Below are 7,832 nucleotides of genomic sequence, written 5' to 3'. Positions count from 1 at the left end.
TGGACAAAAAAAAAAAAAAAAAAAACTTTATTACAGAATAACCATACCAGCCATGGCTTCAAAGTCTCCCAGCTTTACCCTCAATAAAAATATGCCACTGAGGCATCTGCGTTGTTCTGGCAGGAACTGTAAGGCCACAGACACCTTGACACCCACAAATTAACTCCCTCATCCTCCTCACCGTTCAGCTTTGCCAGTGACATTGACTTCACTTATCCTGTGGCTAATCATTGAAGATATCAAAGAATGTTTTCCAAAAACTTGGACCATATCTACAATTATCCATGGCCCACATTTGGCTTTGACAACACACTGACTCAAGGGGAGTGTGGCTGAATTTGACCACATATCCCTGACCTGGCCCTCACATCACGTTTTCTCCTGCATTTCTCCTTCTCCTAAAGATGAGTTTTTCCTTGCAGATGATTGGCTTAAGGTTTTTCTCCTATTAGGGGAGTTTTTACCTGCCATTGTTTATGTTTATGTAATACTTGCTCGGGGGTCATGTTCTGGGTCTCTGGAAAGACCCTAGCGACAATTTGTATTGTTATAGACGCTATATAAATAAAACCTAATTGATTTGTATCCTAATCCAAAACTAATTTTTGAAATTTGGGCCACATCTATCTTTTATTGCGGTACATATGCCAAAATCCAAGTTTTGCTGAGTTCGCATCCTTTGGGGAATTTCTGGCCCACAGCGCTTACAAAAGTAGCCGGGATTAAGCCCAAATGTGTGCGCTATCTGGGATGACTTTAACACTGTTACACAAATGAAACGATCTCTTGTGTGTTGGCATATCAGTTTGGGGGGTAACTTTATTATGTCTCAAGATAAAGTGCCTTATTCAGTCATGTATATAAAGAAAATCACTTAAAAGGTCTTGTTGTCACTGGGAAAATTGTAACGCAAGAGAGTGTTTTGAGACAAACAATTATAATTTGCATATGTCCGGGCGTGGGCTGTGCTTTACCTGTATACCTGCATGTGGGGTCGCATTAGTCAAGATACGCACTGAGTGAGACACACAGACAGCTCATTGCTGAGAGATCAGATGTCAAATGTATGAAAATAAGTTATTCAGCTGAGCCCTTAACTGATCTAACTTTTTTTTTTTTTTTTTCCTGTTAACCACCCTTATTTGCATGTGTGTGCATGTGGACTTTGTGTGGATGCACCATGTGAGAGGCTGAGGGGGACTCAATGCCTTTTATGCTTTGTCAGGGAAGTAAATTGTCAGAGCCCAGTGAAGCAAAATATGCCTTATGAAATGCCAAACTAATGAGGTGAGGGTGCTACGCAGTGCTTCCAAAAATCTGACAAACTGTAGAGAGCTGTTGTAGTCCAGTTAACAAAGCCTGACTGCACTCTTTGTGACACTGAAAGATGATTAACAAACACATGATTAAGGTTCCTTTTCCCTGTACAGCCATGTACGTATCAGGAATATTGTCATTACACCACATGCAGCTCAGACAGATTGTAATTTTGTTATACACGTATTATATAATACAGGTATAATGTCATCTTGTTAACAAGAGCAGTGGAACTGATGAAACCGTTGTATAGTTAAGAGCTCATGTCAGCGCTCTGACATCCACTAAAGGTAACGTTTAACTCAATATCCCAATCTTATGATGGGAGATGAAACCCCAGGTGTTCATTCAGAGCTCACTTAAATTCATCATTTAGGCAAATGAACATCTGGTCACATGTTTTTTCTATTTTCAATGTTTTATTTTGGCATAAAGAGTTGGACCAGCTCCCAGACTATACTGCCTCACACAGACTCATAACAAGAGTCTAGAGAACTCTGTAAAACTTGTAAAACAGTAGAAGTGCTCTTAGATGAGTTAGATGCTCATAGCAGCAGATGGCGTCAGCTTTTATCCAGCTGAAAGGACTGGTTTGATCTCTCCTCACTGATCTCACAATGTCTCAGCCACTAGTAGTGAAGATCCCAAGGACATCTGACATTAAACCCATGCCAAATCAATCAGCTATGGTGACACCTAAAAAGAGGAAAAGCCCAAAGTTGCAAATATGAGTTAAAACATCAAATGTTAAGGTTTCTTACTAATCATGCATTCTTTTTTCAATTCAAATTTTCTTCATATTGAGTTTTAACAAGTGCATGATTTGTTGTTCTTACATAAACCTGTCTTCATAGTTTTCACAGTGAGGAAGGATTATAAACTCAGATTGTAGTTCTCAACGGTTCCAGCAGAGATCCCTGCAAACTTGATGGGTAAGAGTGAGGAAATCGAAGAGAAGCTTTTCTGAAATCTAACAGGGATAAAATAGCTGAAAGCAGGACATCTGGTGGAGAGCTCAGATGAAAATGCAGTAATGCAAATGGCCTCTAAAGCTGCTGTTTATGTCAAAATCATGTCATCAAAATCAAAACTAGAGTGCATGGAGCTGTGGGTGGGCTTGTGCAGCTAACCCTCATTAGTTAACAAGCTGTGTCCCTTCACTGATGTTTATGCTTTAATTCCTTTTTATTGTAGTACACTAACTTTATTTTAGGGGACTACTTTTTCTTGAATGTTTTTGTGTCAGTAGGAGGCCTGGGATGTGTTTGTGTACTGCGTTGTAGTAGAAGTGTTCTGCAGGTCTGTAAAGGAAGTAAACTTTCTAAAAGCTGGGCAAATTTACTTTTATGCCAATAAAAACATAACCAAGAGATTTCTATTAAAAAATAATTGCAATAATATAAAAAAAAAAATGATAAGAGTTAATATAAAGTTGCACCACAAACATCAAAGATCAGGTATTTTATACTCCTTTAGTCATTATTTCTAAGAAAAAAAGAAGACATTTTTAAAACATCATTACTAAACTGTTATTATATATATCATATTTTAAAGGGTTTTACAGTGTAATAATGGGAGAAACAATGCTACAAACAAACAAACAAAAAACAGGAGACAACAAGAGCAGAAACATTGTTAGTATGAAACAGATACCAGATTTACTCATATTCCCGCAGGCACTGCTAAACAGATTTGGCTGATGCACTGGATGGAGTTTGAAGGCAAACCGGATTAGTGGAAGGGTACTGGTGCATTTCATAATCATAACTTAATGTTGCTGGTTATCAGTCAGCGATGTGACCCTGCACACCAAGCCGCATAAGCCACTTAAAGGGACAGCGACATGAAAAAGCTGTTACACAGTATAAGTTGAAAAAAAGTTCAGTTTCAGGACAATGTACATTTAAAAAGACAAGTGCAAATAACAGCGAATGCTTTATTTTAGGAGCCAAATCAAGAGCGTTTGGTTAATTTGAAATCATTTTACCTGAGAGTCATCTAAGAGGTAGCACTTGTCACTCAACAGACTGCATAATTTACATTGAAAATACAAGTTCACTGTATCAGATTTATAATATATTTCATAAAATCAGACAAACTATGACATCATTAAGCTGCACTTAAAAAAACAACTGAAATCCAGAACAATTATATTTTTACTTTTGAGCACCAAAACACCATCTGAAGTGTAAACTCATGTTAAATGCAACAGAAAGCATTACTTGCTTTGTTTCTAATGCGTTCCATGTCTTTAAACTCATTTTTATTTTCATCTATTCAATCAGGTCATCTCTTGGAGCGGCTCTCCGCTATTCATATTAAAAAGACTCTCACTACAAACTGTTTGATGCAAGCAAAAGTGGGTGCAAATCTTCCAATGTTTCTACTTTATCTCCATATTAACTTATTGTTCAATCTGTTATATTATCATATATTTAAGACAATTGACAGGTTGCTGTCCCACCAAGCAGTCAAAAATCATCCTCTAGCATTGCAGAATTTTTAATTTTCATTCGAAACTTAAAATATCACAAACCCCACCGGTCAAATGTCTTTTTTTCCCACATCTACTTTTTCTTCAGTTACCGACCTATCACTGGTTTACACAATTGCATAATCAAATTGTCCTTTGTCCAGTCCGTCTTTGTGGTCTGTCCATGACGATGATGGCATGCTGCTGTAAGGATCTAGCAAAATTCGGACACAGCGTACTACAAGAAAGAGCAGAAGCAGCAGAAGGAGGCCCACGAAACACAGAGCTGTTGCTTGTTCAGGGTGTCCTACTGAGGGCTGCAGCAGCGTCTGGCCCCGGGGGAATCCAGGGGGAGCAGGAGAGGAGAAGTCATAGTCCACAACCCAGTAGGTCGTGTAACTCATCTTGTTCGGGGGGGGAATGTCTTTAGTGTGGAACTTTTGTTGAGCAGTCAGAAGTTGTGAGGAGTGATACAGCCCTGCCTGGTCATCTTCTTGAGGGATTGTGACTTCTGAGATCCCAAACTGATATCTTGTAGCTGACTGCGCTCAAAGGTAGTGTTTCCCACAAAGCATAGGGTAAGCTGGAATCACAAAGCACAAATCAGCGGTGCTAATTAATAAGCCCTCTGGTAGAGCAACAAGCCAAGACATGTTAAGAGAGGTTTAATTAGATCTAGCAGGTTGGTGTGTGCATAGGCCGCTGTATATCTCCCACACATAAACAAAATAACAATACAAACTTCTCTGTTTATTAAGTGTCATTGAGCAGAAGCCTTTATTGTAATTACAAAGTGAAGCATAAATCTCAGTTTAGTGGCTGAGGCTATTCCACAGATAAATCACAGGACTTGTAGAAAGTAAAGGATTTATTGTTCTGCTTAAGAAGCCATTTGAAAGCTTCAGTTGAGCAACACTGCCTTGTTGATTCCTTAGATGGTTCTATTTGTATATTTTCATCATTATTAGTCACAAGGAAATATGTTAATTTGAGCAATCACTCCTCAAAAAAAGAAAGGGAAAAAAATAGGCAAAATGAAAATAAAAACAAAAATAAAAAGAAACCTTTTTATCAGAAGATAAGAAGACAAGACGAGACAAAGATAAGAAAAAACCTGAATGCGTTTCTAGCATGCAGAGATGTGAATGGGGGAAAGTCTTATTGATTTGTTTTGTTCAGGGCTGTAGAGGGGTCCTGGATTATTTCAAGGCTCATAGACTTGTATTCTTTGTACATGTGAGGGATTTCAGGGATTTCACAATTCCAAGAAGAGCTCCTGTCAGCACACGTTAAGAGATAACACTTAAAAAGAATTCAAAATCCCTCTGGAGACTAGGCATAAAACACATCATATCTCCTGAAAGGTACAGTATATGACAAATAAATCAGACTGTAATGAGGTAGGAGAGAAATATTGAGATAGCACTTGGAAACCCTTGTTGTGACCTCTTTAATGGGGTGGATATTGTTTTCCCGTGGTAGTTGGTCTCTTTAGTGAGCATATTTTAATTCCAGGAGGCTTTATCTCCCTCCCACTCTGCCAATCCTCGCTAAGACCTGTTTGCTCTCTGGATGATGGGAGTAAAGGGCCAGGTGAAGCTTTAATATGTAGGGGAATAGAGGGCATAATGAAATCAAGTAACTGCCTCAGGCTCAATTATCAAAGCTTATGGTTGCAAGCCTGGACTCTCCAGATATCACCAAGCTAAATGAACAAGATGGCTCTACAGAGAACATGACAACACAACCCATAAAACAAGGCTGATAATCATAGTTGAAAACTATATGAATGCCTGTCTAACAGATTTTTCATGAAAAAAATTGCACAACCATGCTTTTCATTTGTGAGTTTGATTCATTTTTGTCAACCGCTTTGTATCAGAAATTATATCAACTTCTAAGTTACAGTAGGAAGTGCAACAAAGCTATTGAGAGGTTTGTTGTGATTTTTAAACAGTGACCAGGGAACCTTAAAGTATGTTTATAGGTAACTCATAAGAGCGTTGCAGTTTACCTGGATCAAACATCAAAACCACAGAGACCAGCTGGGATTGACCTATGTGACAACTGACAAGCAGCTGCAAAAGACCTTAATCAAAGAGCAACATCAGGTCACTGAAGAAGTTACTTTGACTCCCTACAACCACAGTGGCACCAAAATATTCCATTCACACAAAATAGAACAATAAAACCTTTTTAAACATTTTTTTTAATTCCCCTGTGGGTAATAGTAAAGTCGCTTTCAATTTAATTGAATCGAAATGAAACAGGGAGAAGAGTAATCACATTACTTTCTCCCCATTTTTAAAGAAAGAGGTTAAGGAAAGTACAAGTGAACCAAACCAGTAAACCATGTCACAGCACACATGATGACATATGGTGTTCCTTATTACTGTAATAGCTCTCATTTGGTTAGTTTAGTTTCGATTATTTTCGGTCATGACACAAAAAAAAACAAAGAATAAAAATGACAACAAGAAAACGAATACACTGTTCAAAGAAAACATTACAAAAAAGTTTCCAATATACAAATAAACAAATAACATCTAGACTGAAAAAGGGGTAGGCTGAAGCAAAGCTTATTATTTGCCTACCCTCAGAAAGATTAATTAAATTAATGAAATAAAAGTAAGAAGTAAGAGAAAGACTGCCAGTAAAACAAATTGCCTCCATGGGGATAACAAAAATTCCTCAGATTTTTAAAATAAAGGTGCAGTCTACATGTTACCTTCATCCTTAAAAAAATCAAAGCAAATCACCAATTAAATATACCCAAATCAACATAGCAAGCATCACCACTCATTAATTTAATATAAGGAAATCAACCTTCTTTTCAATGTTTTTTTAAATAAGGTTCTACATTATTTCAAATCCCTATCTAATTTATTCCATACATCCACCGCTGCCACTGTAGCATCTCAGTTTGGTGTTGGTTCTGATTGTTGATTTCCTGTATATGCTCTCCCCTCTGAGGTTGTAATGGCTTTGTCTTAAATTGAACATATTTTGAATACAGTCTGGCAGCATGTTATTGTTGATTTTTTGAAATGTTGTTATTTGGTTGATCATAAGAAGACAGCTTTGATGAAGTCAAGGTCTAACCGATTAACCTCTCTAAGGTTAATTATACATTTTGAAGTGCCGCAAATGCGCTTAAAAGTTAAATTTTCATTACTTTCTAACCACTCTAAAATGACAGGTAGTCAACCTTGCGTAAACTGTAACTTTAAGAAATAAATAAATTAGAAATTTAGAATTAAATGTATTCAATAAAATATTGACAGTGGATTTAACAATCTTATTTTATCAAGATTAGGTCCCATAACAGAGAATTAAAGATGCAAATAATCACAGCAAAAGTAAAATCCGGCATCAGTATTACTATGAAGATGTGATCTCCATGAAATAATATGTTTACAGGGTTATTAAATGATTGCCTGTGTTCAGCATTACTTCAAATAAAAGCATGAACAGCTCCAATGTTAGAGCAACAACTCCCAAACAAACACACGTGCCTCTACAAGAGTTAGTTCGGCATGACATCCATATACAGCAGATTTCTGTAAAAGTTAATGTGCAATAAACACAAAATGTGTTCAAAGTCAAACCTGACAGCGATCAGATTGGATCAGAACTCACTTCAGGACTGATGTGGGTTCAGCACCGCGGACAGCTCCGGCCAGCTCCGCGCACTGAAGCCTCGGGTCTCCGCTTCCTCCAGCAGCTCTTTCACTGGGAGTTCAAGTTTCCACACTTACCCAGACCCGCCCCCGAACCTCCTTCTGGACCCAGCCAGCCCTTCCCAGCAGTTAATATAATACGTCCATGTTCCCAGCATCCCTGAGAGTCATTAACGGGAGACTCCTGCAGGGGCCAGTGGCTCCGGGGCTCTGCTCAACATGCTGCACTCATACAAATATTGTGCTTGATCTACTTAAAAAAATTAAGGCAACTTTTTGCATTAAATTATTATCTAGATCAAGAAAGACTAATCTTTGTATAAACTACTTAATTTTTTGTACGTAAATAATACATTTTGCAA

This window comes from Cololabis saira, chromosome 10 (genome assembly GCF_033807715.1).
Source record: "Cololabis saira isolate AMF1-May2022 chromosome 10, fColSai1.1, whole genome shotgun sequence".
Classification (NCBI taxonomy): Eukaryota; Metazoa; Chordata; class Actinopteri; order Beloniformes; family Belonidae; genus Cololabis; species Cololabis saira.
The sequence above is the reverse complement of the archived record's forward strand: the minus strand, read 5'-3'. Positions refer to the sequence as shown.